This window comes from Bos taurus, chromosome 11, assembly GCF_002263795.3.
Source record: "Bos taurus isolate L1 Dominette 01449 registration number 42190680 breed Hereford chromosome 11, ARS-UCD2.0, whole genome shotgun sequence".
Lineage (NCBI taxonomy): Eukaryota > Metazoa > Chordata > Mammalia > Artiodactyla > Bovidae > Bos > Bos taurus.
The window spans coordinates 96,061,486-96,084,217 of record NC_037338.1 but is presented as its reverse complement, the minus strand read 5'-3'; the positions used below and the strand labels follow the sequence as shown (position 1 = coordinate 96,084,217).

The 22,732-nt window shown below is 40.0% G+C and overlaps 1 protein-coding gene across 1 annotated transcript in view; it reads left to right on the top strand.

Annotated features, from left to right (window-relative positions):
• PPP6C (protein phosphatase 6 catalytic subunit) overlaps positions 1 to 22,732 on the top strand; it is a 41,048-nt gene that overhangs the window by 1,021 nt on the left and 17,295 nt on the right.

Sequence of the window (22,732 nt, the reverse complement as noted above, 5' to 3'; positions counted from 1 at the left end):
CAGTTTTTAGCCGTTCCTGCTAGTGCCTGTTTTTTTGTTCATTTAAGTTGATTTGTTGTGTGCTAAGTGGGTAAACTGTTGATAGTTTTGAGTTCATTTTATTCTTTAAGCTGTGAGTTTAAAGCAGTTTATCTTTGTGAGTTTTCTTCTCTTAAGGAAGATACTACTTTTTTTTTTTCATCTTTTGGTACAGGAGAGTTGAACGTCTGTTAACAGTATGCAAAATGCTTGAGGCCACAGGAGCTGTTGTGAATATAACTTATTTGTACTTAGATGTTAATTATATGTGCTATTTGATAGGGATGTCATTCTTGTCCATTTCCCCCTTTTTTAGCAGGATAATTTAATTAAAACAGGGACAAAGCCAGTAATAATAAAAATTAACTTTTATGCTCTTTTTTTAAAAAAGTTAGTTTTATTTATTTGTTTGGCTGTGTCATGTCTTAGTTGCAGCATGTGGGGTCTTTAGTCGTGGCATACAAACTGCTAGTTGTGGCATGTGGATCTAGTTCCTTGACCAGGGATTGAACCCAGGCCTCCTGCATTGGGTGCCACTGGATTACTAGGGAAGTCCCTAACTTTCATGCTCTTATGACAGTAGTTTTGAAGCTTCTTTCCGCTGTATGACTTTTTAGGAAACAGGAATTTTCCTAAGAAGAAAAAAAAAAAGGAAAAACAAAGCAAAACATTGCAACCCAGTTCGTTAGAAAACTAACCAGTTGTCTTTTAGTAGCATTGTTGATTCCATTGGCGAAGTTGACTTTTGCATGTCCGTGAGATGAAGTGGCGTTTTCTGTTCTTTAGCAGTTTTAACCTTTATGTTTATAATGAGTAAGGTGTTGCTTATTATGAAACATATCTTGATCTTGGGTATTGAAATGATAGGAAAGATAGGTCAGCTGAATTTTCTTTAGACCTCTTAGTTTTATAAACATCAGATTTCCTTCCTAGCCTAAAATAATGTATTTGTTAAACCATTTCATTTCCCTTTGAAGCACAATGGGACTGTACTTAGCGTGTATCTGTTTCCTAGTAAATTCCTCCCCACAATACTAGAAAAAAAAAAGAATTCTAAATTTTTCTATGTAAGTAGAGGCTTTTCTTCTTTGTCTTGAAAATATTTTTATCAGATTAATTTTCTTGTGCTGGATCTCTGGTGTATTTAAAGAAATTTAATTCTGTTTCTCCCTCTTGGCATGAAGTGCAAACTAAAATTAGGTGGGCCAAGAAAGTATTCCAGGAGCATTTCTTCTGAAGCTTTAAAGCCAAAATAAAATATTCTATCAAAGGAAGAAAAGAAATCATTGGGGCCACTTAATGATCATTATGGAAAAGTTTTGTTCTGGTAGGAAAATAGAAATTTACCTTTGTTTTGAATTGACTGGAAGTTGGAGATACTAAATAAAATAATAAATGCATAGGGTGTTCTAGATCTAATCATGATCTCTCCGTATCTACCTTGGAAGTGGTCAGATCACTAGTCCTGGATCAAAAGTACATAACTGTTTTAAGAAATAAGGATGATACGTGAAAGTGTGCGGACCACAGGGTAAGCTTTCTTAAAAAAAGAGTTCATGTGATTCTCACCCACTATAAAGATTTCAGAGAGGATCATAGAAGACACAGATTTCATATCTGGCCAAGTGGAAGAAGGAATGATAACAGACAGGCTTACCGAATACTTACACTTAAATATTTTGGCATGAGAAAGGATCTGTAAAGTGGAGATTGTCTGATCTCTCTGACAGTTCTTAAAAGTGCCATGTAAGTAAAGAAATGGCACACCCAGTTGACATTCAGTTCTTTCTTTTTTTACTGAAGATCTGAAGACGATTTCTGTAGTCGGGGTTGGGAGAATCCTAGTGTCTGCGTCAGACATACAACGCAGAAATAGTAACCATGTCTATGGATTAATAATTTAATGCAATCTTTTTTGGAGCTCACTTTTATGTTTACTCTGAGCCATCTGTTTTTCATGTAAGACCACCTGCTCTGCAAAGGTGTACCTCTGTTTGAAATGCCTCCATAAAGCCTCAGAGAATCCTCCCTTGCTTTTTTCTGAGATTTGATGGAGAACCTTTTGCACCTCCTTGTGTCGGCCTCTGTCTAATTTAATAGATTCTCATATGTGGTAGTCATGATCCTTCAAGGCCTGAAGCCTGTTAGTCTTGCCACTCACCTTATTGCCTGTCTTATTGATCATTCTGTTTACCTGAGTTATTTGGTTTTGCATATTATCTTTTCAGGTATTGCAAGGAAAACTGAACGCAGTACAGCAGTTAGGGATAGACCATGGCTTTGTATAGGGCTAAAATAGTGTTTTCAAGACCTTTTCTGATAATGCTTGGCATTTTGTCTTGTCTTTTTGGTCATAGAATCACATTCTCTCAGATCTTCTGAAAATAGTCTGTAGTAGTGCTGTCTAATAGAAAGAAAATGCTCATAAATGTGAGTGTCAAATTATATTTACATTTTTATTATTTTATTTTATTTTTTTACTTTTATTTTTAAACTTTACATAATTGTATTAGTTTTGCCAAATTTATTTACATTTTTGAAAGTAAAAACATACAGGTGAAATCCATTTTTAGTAGTATTTTATTTAATGCAATTTCAACATGTAATTAATATAAAATAACTAGTGTAATATCTTGTCTTTTTTGTATTAAATCTATGAAATGTGATGTACATTTTACATTTATGTTAGTAACACATCCCAATTTGGATCAGCCACACTTTAGGTGCTCAGTAGCTACATGTGGCAGTAGGTTTCCTATGGGACAGTGCACGCTGCTAATGACTCCCCAGCCCCTTTTCTAGAATTTCAGAACTGAGAATCAGTGTTTACCTAGTTCTGTATCCTCACTTCGCTGACGGGAAACTGAGCTTTGTAGAGTTCATGATCTGCCTGAGGCTGTCCAACTAATAAGGAATTAAGTTTGAAAGCCTCTTTGTGCAGAGCTCTTTCTGATATAGTTAATAACCTTTTTAGGGTGGCAAGTAGCATATTTTTCTAAATACTGTATGTCTTCCACTTCATCACCTTCTTTTACTTTCCATTCTGAGCACATTGGAGTACTCTCTTCTGACTATGTGCCTCGTACTTCCCTGCATCTTTGCGTCTGCTGAGTCTCTTTCTTTCACCTACTTACTTAATACTTACATGGCAGAGATGTTAAATTATTTAATATTGTGTAAGTTGGGTATTAACATTTGCCCCATTTTACAGACAGGTAACTCAAACAACAGACAAATTAAGTAACTTTTCAAGTCATATAGCTAGTAGTAAGTAAGTGGAGAAGCTGGGATGCAAACCTAGGGAGTCTGGCACTAGGGTTCACATCCATAACTACCACTTATGCTTCCTTTATACAACACCCTTTATGCCCCTTTGTTTTATTTTGAAAAATATTCATTGTTTTGGTCTCATCACGTGGCTTGTGGCATCTTAGTTCCCTCACCGGAGGCTGAACCAGGTCCACAGCATGCGAGAGCCGAGTCCCAGCCGCTGGACTGCCAGGGAGTTCCCCTCCATGCCCCTTTTTAGCTCTAGCTCACATGTCACTTTCTCCATGCAGGGCTCTTGGATTCCGCAGTCAGAATGATTAGTAGTGGTTAGAATTTACACAGCTACTTAATTTTCAGAGCACCGTTCTGTCCATTCTACCACTGTGATAGAACAGATATCAGAGCCAGGACTTGATAAGGTTTACGTGATTTTTGCCCTAGTGAGTCAGCAGAGTACATATCTGAATTTATTTGCTATTAAAAATTTCCATTCTCGAATTTCCTGGCTCAGTGCTTTCACTGCCAGGGTCTGGGTTCAGTCCCTGGTTGGGGAACTAAGATCCTGCAAGACACTTGAGATCCTGCAAGACACTTGGCAAGGCCAGAAAAAAGAAATTCCATTCTTTTTCTATACTGACCTTTGCCCCATAGCACTTTCTGTTCCATTTTACTACCATTTATATGGTTCTTTCTTGTATGATGGTAAGTATACCTGTCTTCACCATTAGATTACCAGCTTTATGAAGGGCCAGGATCCTATCTTGTTTATTTTGGTATTCTCTACAGTCTTAAACACTACCTTGTATGTACTGCTTTACAACAAACATTTCTTTAAATGTCCCCTTGTGTCAAATAGTATTCTCTGTGGATTCTTGAGAGAGAATTTGGTACTTCTCAATGTCTTTGAGGGGCTTTCAGTATAGTAAAGGAGGTAGAAGGGTAAACAAGTGATCATTGCAGCGCGTGGTAGCGTTAAAATAGAGAGCTGTTCATCGTATCAGAGAACATAGACGAAGCAGCATCTAACTCTCAAGCACAGATAGTTTCACAAAAGGAGGAGCAATGAGAGAATGAGCCGAGTTTTTTCAGGTAGACAAAACAGGAAGGAAAGAACATGAAGCAGAAGAAATACCGTGTACAGTGGTATAGCTTAATCCCCAAGAACACAACTCGAAGTAGTTTGGTATGGCTGGAGGCGGTGTAGCGAAGACAGGCAGAGGCCACATCTTGGAAGACTAGGCTGATACACGTGGATTTTTATCTTTTAGATGGATAAACACTTCCAAAAGTTTTTTTTTTTTTTTTAATATTTGTTTACTTATTTGGCTCTGCTGTGTCTTCGTTGTAGCATATGGGATCTAGTTCCCTGACCAGTGATTGAACCCGGGTCCCCCGCATTGGGAATGCAAAGTCCTAGCCACTGGGCCACCAGGGAAGTCCCTTGAAATGTTTTTATATTTTAATGAAAAACAAATAATCATACTATGACTATGTGCTGTCTTTTAAAAGATGGCTAACTAAAAAAGTAAGTTGAAAGAAAACCGTTTGAAGGATACACTATTGTATACAGTAGGAATGTGACAAAATCAGAGATGATATCTGAATGGAATTTGGGAAACACTGCATAGACAGACAACTTAGAGGAGTGTCCTCGAAAGGTTTTTGAAGGAGACAGTGACAGGTTTTAGAAATATTCTGGCAGCATTGTGGACTTTGGACTGGAATGAGAGAAAAATGTCATCGAAGCAGTAGACCAGGTGACACGAGAGCTTTAGAAGTAAGCCAGTGTCAAGTGGTTGTGGTGTTTAAAAGGACATGAAGAAGGTATAATAGGACCTGTTGACAGAGTATATATCTGGGTTATGAGAGAGGAGTTCAGGGTAATCTCTTAGTTCCTGGCATGGATTACTTAGTAAATACAATACCTGGATTAAGGAATACAAGGGAATTTGGTTTGGGTCGTACTGAACTGGAGATGCTGCCAAGCCAAGACACTGAGTTAGAAATGTTGAGAAGACTGTTGGATCAGTTATGTAGTAGCCATTCATTGATGGCCAAATATGCTGCAGACATTATTCTAATGTATTAAACTCACGAGAAAGGTCTAGATCAATTGTTCCTAATTGGAGGTGATAGTGCCCCCCGCAAGAGGATATTTGGCAATGTCTGAAGACATTTTTAGATTTTCACAGCTGGGGTTGCTGTGGCTATCTAGTGGATGTAGGGGCCAGATGTTGCTCAGTCAGTCACTCAGTCATGTCCGACTCTTTGCAACCCCATGGGACTGCAGCACGCCAGGCTTTCCTGTCCATCACCCACTCCCTGGAGCTTGCTCAAACTCATGTCCATTGAGTCGGTGATGCCATCCAACCATCTCATCTTCTGTCGTCCCCTTCTCCTCCTGCACTCAATCTTTCCCAGCATCAGGGTCTTTTCCAGTGAGTCAGTTCTTCACATCAGGGGGCCAGAGTATTGGAGGTTCAGCTTCAGTATCAGCCCTTCCAATGAATATTCAGGATTGATTTCCTTGAGGATTGACTGGTTTGATCTCCTTGCTGTCTAAGGGACTCAAGTGTCTTCTCTAACACCATGGTTCAAAAGCATCAATTCTTCTGCGATCAGCTTTCTTTATAGTCCACCTCTCACATCCATACATGACTACTGGGAAAATCATAGTTTTGACTAGATGTATCTTTGTCTAGTCAAGGCTATGGTTTTTCCTGTGGTCATGTATGGATGTGAGAGTTGGACTGTGAAGAAGGCTGAGTGCCGAAGAATTGATGCTTTTGAACTGTGGTGTTGGAGAAGACTCTTGAGAGTCCCTTGGACTGCAAGGAGATCCAACCAGTCCATTCTGAAGGAGATCAGTCCTGGGATTTCTTTGGAAGGAATGATGCTAAAGCTGAAACTCCAGTACTTTGGCCACTTCATGCAAAGAGTTGACTCATTGGAAAAGACTCTGATGCTGGGAGGGATTGGGGGCAGGAGAAGGGGACGACAGAGGATGAGATGGCTGGATGGCATCACTGACTCGATGGACATGAGTCTCAGTGAACTCCAGGAGTTGGTGATGGACAAGGAGGCCTGGTGTGCTGCGATTCATGGGGTCGCGAAGAGTCGGACACGACTGAGTGACTGATCTGATCTGATCTTTGTCGGCAGAGTAGTGTCTCTGCTTTTTAATATGCTGTCTAGGTTGGTCATAGCTTTTCTTCCAAGGAGCAAGCGTTTTTTAACTTCATGGCTGCAGTCACTATCTGCAGTGATTTTAGAGCCCAAGAAAAAGTCTGTCACTGTTTCCATTGTTTCCCCATCTATTTGCCATGAAGTTATGGGACTGGATGGCATGATCTTTGTTTTTTGAATGTTGAGTTTTAAGCCAACTTTTTCACTCTCCTCTTGCACTTTCATCAAGAGGCTCTTCAATTCCTCTTCACTTTCTGTCATAAGGGTGGTGTCATCTGCATATCTGAGGTTATTGATATTTCTCCCGCAGTCTTGATTCTAGCATGTACTTCATTCAGCCTGGCATTTTACATGATGTATTCTGCATATAAGTTGAATAAGCAGTGACAGTATACAGCCTTGATGTACTCCTTTCCCAATTTGGAACCAGTCTGTTGTTCCATGTCCAGTTCTAACTGTTGCTTCTTGACCTGCATACAGATTTCTCAGGAGGCAGTTAAGGTGGTCTGGTATTCCCATCTCTTTAATTTTCCACAGTTTGTTGTGATCTACACAGTCAAAGACTTTAGCATCATCAATGAAGCAGCAGTAGATGTTTTTCTGGAATTCTCTTGCTCTTTTGATGATCCAACGGATGTTGGCAATTTGATCGTTAGTTCCTTTGCCTTTTCTAAATCCAGCTTGAAAATCTGGAAGTTCTTGGTTCATGTCCTGTTGAAGCATAGCTTGGAGAATTTTGAGCATTACTTTGCTAGCATGTGAAATGAGTGCAGTTGTGTGGTAGTTTGAGCATTCTTTGCATTGCCCTTCTTTGGGATTGGAATGAAAACTGACCTTTTCTAGTCCTGTGTCCACTGCTGAGTTTTCCAAATTTGCTGGTGTACTAAGTACAGCACTTTCACAGCATCATCTTTTAGGATTTGAAACAACTCAACTGGAATTCCATCATCTCTACTAGTTTTGTTCGTAGTGATGCTTCCTAGGGCCCTCTTGACTTCGCATTCCAGGATGTCTGGCTCTAGGTGAGTGATCACACCATCATGGTTATCTGGGTCATTAAGATCATTTTTATATAGTTTTTCTGTGTATTCCTGCCACCTCTTCTTAATATCTTCTGCTTCTGGTAGCTCCATATCGTTTCTGTCCTTTATTGTGCCCATCTTTGCATGAAATGTTCCATTGGTATCTAATTTTCTTGAAGAGATCTGTAGTCTTTCCCATTCTATTGTTTTCCTCTGTTCTTTGCATTGATGACTGAAGAAGGCTTGCTTTCTTTTTTTTTTTTTTTGAGGGAGGCTTTCCTATCTTGCTATCCTTGCTATTCTTTGGAACTCTGCGTTCAGATGGGTGTATCTTTCCTTTTCTCCTTTGCCTTTTGCTTCTCTTCTTTTCTCAGCTATTTGTAAGGCCTCGTCAGACAACCATTTTACCTTTTTGCATTTCTTTTTCTTGGGGATGGTTTTGATCACAGCCTCCTGTACAAAGTCATGAACCTTTGTCCATAGTTCTTCAGGCAGTCTATCAGCTCTAATTCCTTGAATCTATTTGTCACTTCCACTCTATATTCATAAGGGGTTTGATTTAACCCCTTTCTTCAATTTAAGTCTGAATTTGGCAATAAGGAGTTCATGATCTGAGCCATAGTCAAGTCCCGGTCTTGTTTTTGCTGACTGTATAGTGCTTCTCCATCTTTGGTTGTAAAGAATATAATCAGTCTGATTTTGGTATTGACCATCTGGTGATGTCCTTGTGTAGAGTAGTCTCTTGTGTTGTTGGAAGAGGGTGTGACCAGTGCTTTCTCTTGGCAAAACTCTGTTAGCCTTTGCCCTGCTTCATTTTATAGTCAAGGGATAAACTTGCCTGGTACTCCCAGTGTCTGTTGACTTCCTACTTTTACATTCTAATCCCCTATAATGAAGAGCACATCGTTTTTTGGTGTTAGTTCTAGAAGGTCTTGTAGGTCTTCATAGAACCAGTCAGCTTCAGCTTTTGGCATTATTAGTTGGGGCATAGACTTGGATTACTGTGATATTGAATGATTTGCCTTGGAAACGAACAGAGAACATTCTGTCATTTTTGAGATTGCACCCAAGCTCTGCATTTTAACTCTTACTGACTGTGAGGGCTACTGCATTTCTTCTAAGGAATTCTTGCCCACAGTAGTAGATATAATGGTCATTTGAATTAAATTCACCCATTCTGGTCCATTTTAGTTCACTGATTCCTAAAATGTTGATGTTCATTCTTGCTATCTTCTGTTTGACCACTTCCAATTTACCTTGATTCATGGACCTAACATTCCAGGTTCCTGTGCAGTGTTGTTCTTTACAGCATCGGACTTTATTTCCGTCACACGTCACATACACATATGGGTGGTGTTTTCGCTTTGGCTCCATCCCTTCAATCTTTCTGGAGTTACTTCTCCACTCTTCTCCAGTAATACATTTGGCATCTACTCATTGGGGGAGTTCATCTTCCAGTGTCATATCTTTTTGCCTTCTCATACTGTTTATGGGGTTCTCAAGGCAAGAATACCAAAGTGGTTTGCCATTCCCTTTTCCAGTGGGCCACATTTTGTCAGAACTCTCCAGCATGGCCCGTCTGTCCTGGGTGGCCCTACGCAGCATGGCAGGACAGCAGACCCCTACAACAAAGAATTACCAGGAGTGCCATGGTTGAGAAACTCCGGTTTTTACTCAAGATACAGATATTTCCTTATGGATTGTAAGAGTGTGGATGTCATTATCATCTTGGATTTCCACTCTTCTTTCCCAGTGATTTGTATTCTAGTAGAGACTCTATTCAAAGGCTGTATAAAATATAATCTTAGATTTTTGTTTCTTAAGAAATTTTATAAATCCCAGTATGTGAAAGTAAATAAAGGAAATAGTATGTTTTATATAACAAGATCAGCTAAACAAAGAATTACAAAAATTTAAAACCTACGGTATTTGAGGGAACAGGGGGACAAGCAGAGGATGGAATGGATCTGTAAACAGGTATCTGGAGGAAAAGGTAAAGGAGGGAGAAAAGCTCTGCTAAGAATAGGCCCATGAACCTGTACTTACTACTATTATTAATTTTGGGCCATACCTCACATTATAGGAAACTTTGCTGAGCAGGGATGGAACGTGTGCCCCCTGCAGTGGAAGTGCAGAATCCCAACCACTGGACTTCAGGGAAGTCCCAACCTCTGCTTTTTCAGGGATTAGGAATTAATTAGTCACTGTGGGGAGAAATGGATAGTTTGCCCTAAATTTGGGATAAGATTAAGAATCTTGCCTCAGTGACTGTTTGGGGCAGTAAAAGAGAAACCAGGCTTCCTACAAACCAGGCAGCAAAACAAATCTGTGAGGGACTGTGGAGGAGCTTCTCCCGTGGCAGGGCTGGGCTCTGTGAGGCCACTGTGTGCGTCGTTTACTGACATACGTAAAACTTGTACTGAGATTTCACAGACTACTTATTTTTATGTGTGCTTGACATGAATTTATAAGCTGCTGCTGAACTGGAGAGATGAGAGGCATGGCTTTGGCTTAGAGGCTTAGTGCTCTAAATCCTCGGTTGGGACTGCAGAAGTGGCAGTTACAGGAGACAGCTGTTCCTGTACTCAAGTTCGTGTGCCTGGCCCCGGGTTGGAGATGCTGCCTAAGTGGTTCACATGGTTCCCTGGACACTCACGACTTTTGAGATTGGCAGGGTTTCACAGTGATGCTCTTTAGCTTATGGTCTGCTGTTATTCTCAGATCAGCGCTGGGAGGTATGGGCCGGTCACCAGGGGTGACTTGCAGTTCAGGAGCCACTATGGGTCAGGAGAGCCGTCATATTTGGGTGCAGATTCTGGCACATTCATAATGGGAGCTGTGGAGTCCCTCATGAATCTGTGCTGTGATTAGTTTCAGAATGTTAAATGAGAACTCACTTTGTTCTAAAAAAGATACAGAGTGCTTTACAAAGAAGCATTCAATATAGCAAGAGAAGTTATTTTTAGAATAAGTAAGAAAAATGAGACAGAGAAAATAAAGATAGGAACTAGGGGCCAGTTGTAAAAGTAAGAAAAGTACGTGTAAAATAAAAGCTGTGATGATCAAGTTACTTCTTTGAGATTCAGAAAGATGGAAACTGATCAATTAAAAAAATTTACAGAGTCTGTAAGATGATAAAAAATCATCTCAGGGAAATCACGTCTATTCCTGATAGAAGAAGCACAGGGACATTCCTCCGCCAGTCCTCCTTGAAGGCAGCTGTTTAATCACAACATCCTATGCACCTTGTTTATAGTCCCCACAATGACAGCCTCAGTAGGGGACTGTTTCCTAGTCCTTTACTGCATACAGGCTGATGGCATGACATTAAAGTACAATTTGGGAAAAAGCAATTGAGGAAGGAAGCAGTGTAAGGCAGGGTGAGGACAGGCCTCTCTAGAGGACAGTCTGGCTTAATTCACCAAGTTGATAAGTAGGCTGGTTTGTTTGGGTAACATCTTAATATCTGCCCTTAAAGGGATGTATGGGTTCCCAGGTGGCTTAGTGGTGTAGAACCTGCCTGCCAAGGCAGGAGACATGGGTTCGATCCCTGAGTCAGGAAGATCCCTTGGAGAAGGAAATGGCAAGTTGCTCCAGTATTCTTTTCTGGGGAATCCCATGGACAGAGGAACCTGGCAGGCTACAGTCCATGGGGTTGTGAAGAGTGGGACAACAACAACAAACGCTGTATTACGTGTGGGCTTTGACCTTCACTGTTGAAAGTTAGGCCTGTTCTTAAAAGATGTGAAACCTGAAAGAGAGACTCGGTGGGACAAGTGCCTGAGAACGTCCTGGCAACAAACAGAAAACTCTGCCCACTCTTGTACAAATTACAGCAAAACAGTTCTGCAGGTACCTTGGTGGAATTCCCTTTGAGGAGGCTTGGTGAGTGTACCTGAAAAAAATCGCAAATACTGAGTAAGGCATTAGATCTAAGAAAGGTGGGTGAGTTCCTGAGATGTTTTCTTTTAAAAATTGTATAGTTTCAGTATAAAACTCTTAGAGGAAAACATAGGCAGAACACTCAGTGACCTAAATCAAAGTAAGATCCTCTATGACCCACCTCCTAGAGTAATGAAAATAAAAACAAAAGTAAACAAGTGCGACCTGATTAAACTTAAAAGCTTTTGCATAGCAAAGGAAACTATAAGCAAAGTGAAAAGACAACCCTTAGAATGGGAGAAACTAACAGCAAGTGAAACAACTGACAAAGGATTCATTTCTAAAATATACAGGCAGCTCATACAACTCAATACCAGAAAAACAAACAACCCAGTCAAAAAGTCAAAAAAGACCTAAACAGACATTTCTCCAAAGAAGACATACAGATGATTAACAAACACATAAAAAGATGTTCAACATCGTTCATTATTCAGATCAGATCAGATCAAATCAGTCGCTCAGTCATGTCCGACTCTTTGCAAGCCCATGAATCGCAGCACGCCAGGCCTCCCTGTCCATCACCAACTCCCGGAGTTCACTGAGACTCAGGTCCATCGAGTCAGTGATGCCATCCAGCCATCTCATCCTCTGTCGTCCCCTTCTCCTCCTGCCCCTAGTCCCTCCCAGCATCAGAGTCTTTTCCAATGAGTCAACTCTTCGCATGAGGTGGCCAAAGTACTGGAGTTTCAGCTTCAGCATCATTCCTTCCAAAGAAATCCCAGGACTGATCTCCTTCAGAATGGACTGGCTGGATCTCCTTGCAGTCCAAGGGACTCTCAAGAGTCTTCTCCAACACCACAGTTCAAAAGCATCAATTCTTCGGCACTCAGCCTTCTTCACAGTCCAACTCTCACATCCATACATGACCACAGGAAAAACCATAGCCTTGACTAGATGGACCTTTGTTGGCAAAGTAATGTCTCTGCTTTTCAATATGCTATCTAGGTTGGTCATAACTTTTCTTCCAAGAAGTAAGGATCTTTTAATTTCATGGCTGCAGTCACCATCTGCAGTGATTTTGGAGCCCAGAAAAATAAAGTCTGACACTATTTCCACTGTTTCCCCATCTATTTCCCATGAAGTGATGGGACTAGATGCCATGATCTTCGTTTTCTGAATGTTGAGCTTTAAGCCAGGTTTTTCACTCTCCACTTTCACTTTCATCAAGAAGCTTTTTAGTTCCTCTTCACTTTCTGCCATAAGGGTGGTGTCATCTGCATATCTGAGGTTATTGATATTTCTCCCGGCAATCTTGATTCCAGCTTGTGCTTCTTCCAGCCCGGCATTTCTCATGATGTATTCTGCATATAAGTTAAATAAGCAGGGTGACAATATACAGCCTTGACGTACTTCTTTTCCTATTTGGAACCAGTCTGTTGTTCCATGTCCAGTTCGAACTGTTGCTTCCTGACCTGTATACAGATTTCTCAAGAGGCAGGTCAGATGGTCTGGTAGTCCCATCTCTTTCAGAATTTCCTACAGTTTCTTGTGATCCACACAGTCAAAGGCTTTGGCATAGTCAATAAAGCAGAAATAGATGTTTTTCTGGAACTCTCTTGCTTTTTCCATGACCCAGCAGATGTTGGCAATTTGGTCTCTGGTTCCTCTGCCTTTTCTAAAACCAGCTTGAACATCAGGAAGTTCATGGTTCACATATTGCTGAAGCCTGGCTTGAGCATTACTTTACTAGCGTGTGAGATGAGTGCAATTGTGTGGTAGTTTGAGCATTCTTTGGCATTGCCTTTCTTTGGGACTGGAATGAAAACTGACCTTTTCCAGTCCTGTGGCCACTGCTGAGTTTTCCAAATTTGCTGGCATATTGAGTGCAGCACTTTCATAGCATCATCTTTCAGGATTTGAAATAGCTCAACTGGAATTCCATCACCTCCACTACCTTTGTTCGTAGCGATGCTTTCTAAGGCCCACTTGACTTCGCATTCCAGGATGTCTGGCTCTAGGTCGTTATTAGAGAAATGCAAATCAAAACTGCAATGAGATATCACCTCACACCGGTCAGAATGGCCGTCATCAAAAAGTCTACCAACAATTACTGCTGGAGAGGATGTGGAGAAAAGGGAACGCTCTTGCACTGTTGGTGGGAATGTTAATTGATACAGCCACCGTGGAAGACGATATGGAGATTTCTTAAAAAACAAGGACTAAAACCACCGTATGACCCAGCAATCCCACTCCTAGGCATATACCCTGCTGCTGCTGCTGCTAAGTCGCTTCAGTCGTGTCTGACTCTATGCGACCCCATAGTAGCAGCCCACCAGGCTCCCCTGTCCCTGGGATTCTCCAGGCAAGAACACTGGAGTGGGTTGCCATTTCCTTCTCCAGTGTGTGAAAGTGAAAAGTGACAGTGAAGTCGCTCAGTCGTGTCTGACTCTTGGCGACCCCATGGAGTGCAGGCCTACCAGGCTCCTCCATCCATGGAATTTTCCAGGCAAGAACACTGGAGTGGGGTGCCATTTCCTTCTCCCTGAGGAAACCAAAATTGAAAAAGACACATGTATCGCATTGTTCATTGCAGCACTATTTACAATAGCTAGACCATGGAAACAACCTGGATGTCCATCAACAGATGAATGGATAAGGAAGTTGTGGTACATATACACAATGCAATACACAATGGAATATTACTCAACCATAAAAAGGAACACATTTGAGTCAGTTCTAATGAGGTAGATAAACCTAGAGCCTGTTATACAGAGTGAAGTAAGCCAGAAAGAGAAAGATAAATATTGTATACTCAGGCAATGGCAGCCCACTCCAGTACTCTTGCCTGGAAAATCGCATGGATGGAGGAGCCTGGTGGGCTGCAGTCCATGGGGTCACTAAGAGTTGGGCACGACTGAGCGACTTCACTTTGACTTTTCACTTTCATGCATTGGAGAAGGAAATGGCAACCCACTCCAGTGTTCTTGCCTGGAGAATCCCAGGGACGGGGGAGCCTGGTGGGCTGCCATCTATGGGGTTGCACAGAGTCGGACACGACTGAAGCGACTTAGCAGCAGCAGCAGCAGCAGCAGCATGCATATATACGGAATCTAGAAAAATGGCAGCAGTGGAGAAACAGACATAGAAAATAGACTTATGGACATGGGGAGAGGGGAGGAGAGGGTGAGATGTATGGAGAGAGTAACATGGAAACTTACCATATGTAAAATAGATAGCCAAGGGGAATTTGCTGTATGGCTCAGGAAGCTCAAACAGGGGTTCTGTAGGCACCTAGAGGGGTGGGATGGGGTGGGAGATAGGAGGGAAGTTCAAAAGGGAAGGGATATATGTATACTGATATCCCCTCTGATTCATGTTGAGGTTTGACAGAAAACAAAATTCTGTAAAGCAGTTATCCTTCAATTAAAAAATGAATAAATTAAAAAAAATTGCATGGTCAGAAACTATATTTAAAAGTATAAGTTGCTTCTCTACTAGGCTAACTTAGAAAGAGTAGTGCTCTGTATTCTGACTGATTGAGAAGGGAGGTTGTGATGGAATGCTATAAAAAAAGTATAGGCCAATCATGGCATATTTGTTCTTTGGAACCATCCTTAAGCTAGACGTAAGTGAGTTAGGGTTTAAAAAAATGCAAAATGTAAACTTTGGGAGCTAATTACAAATAATGAGAAATTATATATCACAAGTCTACTGGATTAAAATAGAAATAGGTTGCTGTACAACATTGATCTTTTGAGAATGGAAGGACAGCTACCTCATTCCACAAGAAGTAGATTGAGTGGTTAAGATCAAGGTGTAATTATTATTTTTAAATAGGTAGTATATATTACTAATTAAAAAATAATAGCTTTATGAGACATAATTCACATAAAATAAAATTTTAAAGTATATAATTCAGTGGGGTTTTTTTCTCTACTGGGTTTTAGTATATTTACAGAGTTGTGCAACCATTGCCATAATCAATGTTAGAATGTTTTTATCACCCCACAGAGAAACTATACCCGTTAATAGAAATTCCCCATTTCCCCTTACCTCAAACCTCAGCCCTAAGCAACCACTAATCTATTCTATATCTTTTTTGTTTGTTTGTTTTTAAAGTTTATATGTATATATTTTTACCACTTTTATTTATTTTTTTAATCGAAGAATAATTGCTTTACAGAATTTTGTGGTTTTCTGTCATACATCAACAAGAATCCGCCATAGGTACACCCACGTTCCTTCCCTCCCTCTCTCCTGTTTCCCTCCCCTCTTATGAATTTGCCTTTTCTAGACATTTCAGGTAAATTGAATCATATATTATGTGGCCTTTTGCGACTAGCTTATTTAGCATATTTTCAAGATTCATCTATGTTGTAACATGTATCTGAACTTTATTTCTTTCTGTGGCTGAATGATATTTCATTGTATGGATATACCACATTTTCTTAATCCGTTCATCTGTTGATAGACATGAGTTGTTTCCCCCTTTTGACTACGGTGAATAATGCTGCAGTGAACATGGGTGTACAAGTGTCTGTTCAAGTTCCTGCTTTCAGTTCTTTGGGTGTGTACCCAGAAGTGGACTTGCTGGGTCACGTGGTAATTCTGTGTTTAGTGTTTGAGGAACTGCCAAACTCTTTTCCAAAGTGGTTGCACCATTTTATATTCCTACCAGCAATGTGTAAGGGTTCCAGTTTCTTCACATCTTTGCCAACACTTGTTATCTTTTGTCTTTAAAAAATTATAGCCATCCTAGTATGTGTAAAGTGGTATCCCGTTTTTTTTTAAAGTTTTATTTACTTTTGTTTATTTGACTGCATTGGGTCTTAGTTGCAGCATGTGGGATCTAGTTCTTTGACCAGGAATTGAACCCAGGCCCCCTGCGTTGGGAGTGCGGAGTCTTAGCTACTGGACCACCAGGGAAATCCCCCCATTTTGGTTTTGATTTATATTTATTTTCCTTATGACTAGTGATATTGAACATCCATGTGGCTGTTGGCCATTTGTATTTCTTCTTTGGAAATGTATCCAAGTCCTTTGGCCATTTGAAAAATTTATTTATTTATTTGCCTGGCTGCCCCGGGTCTTAGTTGTGGCACACAAGGTCTTTGACCTTCACTGCAGCGTGCTGGATCTTTAGATGTGGCATGTGGTATCTGCTTCCCTGACCAGGGACGGAACCTGGGCCCCTGCATTGGGAGCACAGAGTCTTTTCCACTGGACCACCAGGGAAGTCACCTCGTATTTTTTAAGTTAGCTTGTCTTTTTGTTGTTGAATTGTAGGAGTTCTTTATATATTCTGGGTATTAAACTCCTATCAGATAAATGATTTCCAAATATTTTCTCCCATTCTACAGGTTATCTTTTAACTTTGTTGATAATGTCCTTTGATGCACACATTTTTTTTATTTTGATGAAGTTTTATTTTTTCTTTTATTGCTCATGCTTAAATCCAGGATCATGAAGATTTATCCCTATGTTTTTTTCTAAGAGTTTAATAGTTCTTAGCACTTATATTTACGTCATTGATCCATTTTGAGTTAATTTTTGTATATGACGTGAGGTAGGGGTCCAGCTTCGTTCTTTTGTGGAAATCCAGTTGTCTTAGCACCCTCTGTTGAAAATATTGTTCTTCCTGGTAACATTTTTAACAATTTTTTTTGTATAGATAATACATTGATATGGTTCCAAACTTAAACAGTGTAAAAGGCTATATAAAAGTTACATCTTCCTCCCATTCTTGCCTCCTACCACCCAGTCACCCAGTTCCCTTCCTCATATTGGATAGCCAGTATAAGGATTCTTATGGATCCTTCCAGAAACAACAGTTTAGGCATGACAAGTAAATATAAGCAAGCGTGTGCATTTATGTGTGTGTATACTATATATATTTTGCTTTAACAAAGGAGGTAGCATATATGTTATTCTACATTGTTTCAATTAAGGCTGTTTTCTTTTCTTTTTTTTTTTAAATTTTATTTTTTAACTTTACAATATTGTATTGGTTTTGCCATATATCGAAATGAATCCGCCACAGGTATACATGTGTTCCCCATCCTGAACCCCCCTCCCACCTCCCCCTCCTTACCATCCCTCTGGGTCGTCCTAGTGCACCAGCCCCAAGCATCCAGTATTGTGCATCGAACCTGGACTGGCGACTCATTTCATATATGATATTATACATATTTCAATACCATTCTCCCAAATCATCCCACCCTCTCCCTCTCCCACAGAGTCCAAAAGACTGTTCTATACATCAGTGTCTCTTTTGCTGTCTCGTATACAGGGTTATTGTTACCATCTTTCTAAATTCCATATATACATGTTAGTATACTGTATTGGTGTTTTTCTTTCTGGCTTACGTCACTCTGTATAATAGACTCCGGTTTCATCCACCTCATTAGAACTGATTCAAATGTATTCTTTTTAATGGCTGAGTAATACTCCAAGGCTGTTTTCTAGTTTCAAAATAACATTAAGTTTTTTGCAAAAGAAATGCAGTATCCACAGGAAAATATGAAGGATAACCTACAATATACCTGTTTCCTTCCACCGAGAATAAATTTTTTTCACGCTTTTTAAATTTTTTTATCCTTTAAAAAAAATATTTATTTGATTTATTTAGCTGTGCCAGGCCTTAGTTGCAGCACGCTGGGTCTTCTTCAGTTGCAGCATCAGACTCCTAGTTGCAGCAGGGATCAGACGTGGGCCCACCACATTCGGAGCAGGGAGTCTTAGCCAGTGGACCACCAGGAAAGTCCCTTTCAGGCTTTTTAAAAAAGTGAAATAAATAAAGATGAAGGTGGAATTCCTTTTGTTTGACATCTCTAGCAGCTGCTATTTCGGGTTTGATATATATTCTTCTAACTCATACTTTATAATTCAGTGTATGCTTTTATGTAGTAGATTTTGTATATGACTCTGTGTATGTAAAGCTCCATAGCGTTTTTTGCATGCACTGGCATTAATCCTTAGAATATCCCCCGGTTGGTATTTCTGTTTTGTGGACAAGGAAACTGAGGTACAGAGAGATCAAGTAAATTAGCAGGGTTATACAGCTAAGTAACAGACAGTAAGCTAAGTAATAAGTAGTAAAAATAGTGTGTGCCCTTAACCTCTGAACTATGCCATGGTATTACTTGTGTATGATATTCTCCGATTGGTACTTGTTGATTTAGGAATAAAGGAGTTTTCCCTCTTGGCCCTACTCTGTTTCTTCAAAATTTGACCTTCCATCAGTGCTGAACATAGTTGATCACTCCGCTTTTGAAATGTTTTCCTCACAGGACTTCCGTAATACCACACTCACGTGGTTTCCTTTGTACCTCATCAAGCAGTCTCTTCTGCTGGTTCCCCCTTCCCCCCGCTAACTTCTATGGGAGGTATTAGGACTCATGTTTGTTTGAACTTACCTTTTCTCTGTTTATAAGCAGCCACTTTAGTTGTCTCTTCTAGTCTCATGACTTGAACTGTATATTTTCTCACAGTCTCCAGATGGGTCTCTCTAGTTTGGATACTTTTCCTTGAAAACAGGACTCATTTGATTAGCTGTTTAAAGCATGTCTTAAGTACCTTGAGATCTGATAGGCATCACAGACTTACTGTGTCAAAATCAAGTTCTTATAGCCAAATAGTGGCAACAACCCACATGTCCAGCAGCTGATGGATAGATAAGCAAAATGTGATAAACATATACGATGCAATATTATTCATCTATAAAAAAGAACAAAGAAATAATGCATGTTACAATGTGGCTGAACTTTAAAAACATACATTAAGTGAAAGAAGCCAGTCACAAAAGGCCCCGTTTCCAGATGTCCAGAATTAACAGATCTGTAGACACAGCAGACGAGGTTATGGGAATTGAGAGATCCATGCTGTTGAGTACATTAGTGATCTTTTTGGGGTGATCAAAATATTCTAAAATTGATTATGATGATGGTTGCTTAACAGCGAATATGCTAAAAACCATTGAATTTTACACAGTAAAGGGGCAAATTTTATGATATGTGATTTATGTCTCAATGAAGTTGTTAAAAAGACCCCTCAAATTCCTAGTTCCTCATCACTCAAACCAAACCCAAACAAATCAAAACAATCTACTTATGGAAACATAATTGAGAAGCTCTGGGCTTTCTAAAATAAAAACTTTGGTTTGCAAAAGACACTGTCAAGAGAATGAGAACGTGAGCTACGAACTGGGAGAATATATTTGTGAAAGACGTATCTGATAAATTCAACAGAACGAAAACAAACAACCCTATGAAACCTTATTAAAAATGGGCCAAAGACCTGAACAGGTACCTCACCAAAGAAAAACAGATAAGCATATGAAAAGGTGCTCAATAGCTCAATATCATATGTCATTAGGGAAATGTAAATTAAAATAACAGGGTCATACTCCGACACACCTGTGACACTGACACACCGGCAGAAGCAGAAGCTCACTGGTTGTTGATGGGGATGCAGACTCGAGGAGCCACTTTGGAAGATCTTTTGTCACTTGGGCTTCACTGATAGCTGAGAGCTCAGCTGGTAAAGAATCTGCCTGCAATGCAGGAGACCCCTGTTCAATTCCTGGGTTGGGAAGATCTGCTGGAGAAGGGATAGGCTACCCACTCCTGTATTCTTGGGCTTCCCTTGTGGCTTAGCTGGGAAAGAATCCGCCTGCAATGTGGAAGACCTGGGTTTGATTCCTGGGTTGGGAAGATCCCCTGGAGAAGGGAAAGGCTACCCACTCCAGTATTCTGGCCTGGAGAATTCCATGGAAAAGTCCATGAGGTCACAAAGAGTTGGACACAACTGAGCGACTTTTACTTTTACTTTACCAGGCTAAACACCCTTACATATATTGTATCAGTCATGCTCCTTGGTGTTTATCCAAATGGACCGAAAACATGTCCACCACAAAACCTATACACAGATGTTTATGGCAGCATTATTCATAATTGCCCAAATTTGATAGCAACCAAGGTATCATTCAGTAGATGAATGGATACACTGGTACATTGAGACAATGGAATGTTATTCAGTGCTAAGAAGAAATGATCAAGCCATGAAAAGACAGGATGGAAGCTTAATTGTATATTACTTTGTGCAAGATGCCAACCTGAAAAGGCAACATAGGTATGATTCCAACGACATGACATTCTAGTAAAGGCAGAGCTGTGGTGACAGTGAAAGATCAGTTGTTTCCATCTCTTCCCTATACCTTGCCCTACACATTCTTCCATCTAGATGTTCATTTGTATCCTTTTATCACATCCTTTAATAAGCTGATAAATGCAAGTGCTTCCCTGAATTCTGTGAGCTGCCCTAGCAAATATTCCAACTCACGGAGGAGGTCTTTGGAACCTCTGATATATAGCTGGTTGGTTAAAAGTGCAGGTGATATAACCTGGGCTTACAACTGGTGTCTGAAGTATGTGTGTATGTTTGTTGGGGAGTTGAGAAGGGCAGTCTTGTGGAACTGAACTCTTAACCTGTGAGATCTGACACTATCTCTAATAAATAGTGTCAGAGTTGAGTTAAATTATAGGATACCCAGCTGATGTTACAGAGAATTGCATATTGTAGGGAGGAAAAAACCTCCATACATTTGGTGACCAGAAGTGTCAGAAATATGAGTGTTCCGTGTAACCAGGAAAGGAGACTTAGACAGATTGACACAGTAGGGAAGAACTGAAATTCTCCCTACATGGGGAGGAAAAAGCTGAGTTTGTTTTTTTTTAAACAAATGGAAAATAGAACTGAAGGACTTTTCATCCGTATCTTTTCCTGGTATGAATGATGAATGGATTATATGTCAAGACTAAGGACTGTTTATTGAAGCCTTTGAGGTTTGTAGGAAATTCAGCACAAGAAAGAGCTCGCTACTCCAGGGCCAGAAGGACTCCAGGCCAAAAGGAAGATCTTTCCTTTGAGGTGCTATTTGAAGGTCAGAATTTATCCTAGGAATAAAAATGACTCTCTTTATTTTGAACATTTCTGAACAGCTTGGTTTCCCCTCATTTTCTTTTGGGGGGCCTCACTTCTTACTCCTCCTTCCTCCCATTGTGGCTGCTCTCTGGTGCTTACCTGTGTATAAAGTATTGTGGCTATAACTGTTAAAGTGTGCCTCTGCTATATTTAAGTAAGTCATAGCATTTAGATTCCATAATTCATGTTTAAAATCATTTCATTATGTTTGTGTAGTTTAATTTGTCCTTTCTTGGCTTACCTTCTTAAAATCTAATTTTATGAGATTTTAATTTATACAGCGTCTGACTAGTATTAACTGGTCTTAGATGGAAGGAGGTTCCCCCTCCAGTTCTCTTCACACAGCAGACTGTACCCTTCCTTCTCCAGAGAACTATTGTTAGAATTGTTTTCCTTCTGTGAAATCTTTTGGTTTGAGTGCTTTCAGAGGACAAATATTTTTAAAATGCAGACATTTAGAGCTCTTTTTGAAAGGTAGAGTGACTCTTCAATTTTAGATTTATATTTTATAATTAATTTTAGTTAACCTTTTTATTTTGAAATAATCGTAGATTTATATGCATTTAATAATATAATACCAAAAGATCCCATGTACCCTTTTTCCAGTTATTTTTTAAGTTTATTTATATATTTGGCTGTGTGGTTTTCAGTTATGGCGTGTGAACTCTTAGTTGCAGCATGTGGGATCCAGTCCCCCGCCAGGGATCGAACCCGGGCGCCTGCACCGTGCGTTGGGAGTGCGGAGTCCCAGCCCTTGGACCACCAGGAAGTCTCCCTTTATCCAGTTGTCCCTGGTAGTAACATCTTGTAGAACAGATATCACAACCAAGATATTGACATTGATAGACCCCACGATCTTGTTCATCATTCTCCAGTTTTACTTGTACTTAATTGTGTTCTTTGCAGTCTTACTATATCTATAGTCTCATATCCAATACTACCTTTAAGACAGTTGCGTCACCCCAAGGAGTCCACGTGTTGTCCTTCTTATAACTGTACCCACTTCCCTCCTGTTGCTCCTAACTCCTAGACCCTTGGCAGTCAACCAATTTGGTCTCCATTTCTGTAAATTTTTTAATTTCAAGAATGTTACATAAATGGAGTCATACAGTATGTAACATTGTGGGGTAGGGTCCCCCCCGCCCCCCCCACTGAGCATAATTCCCTTGAAATTTATCCAGATTGTCATGTGTCAATAGTTTGTTTGCTTCTATTTCTGAATAGTATTCCATTGTGTGAATGTACTATAACTTAACTAGTCATTGTGGAAGGACATCTGATTTATTTCTGGTTTTTGGCTGTCATGAATTAAGCTTCTGTGGACTTTTGTGTACAGGTTTTTATGTGATCATAAATTTTCATTGCCAAGAGAG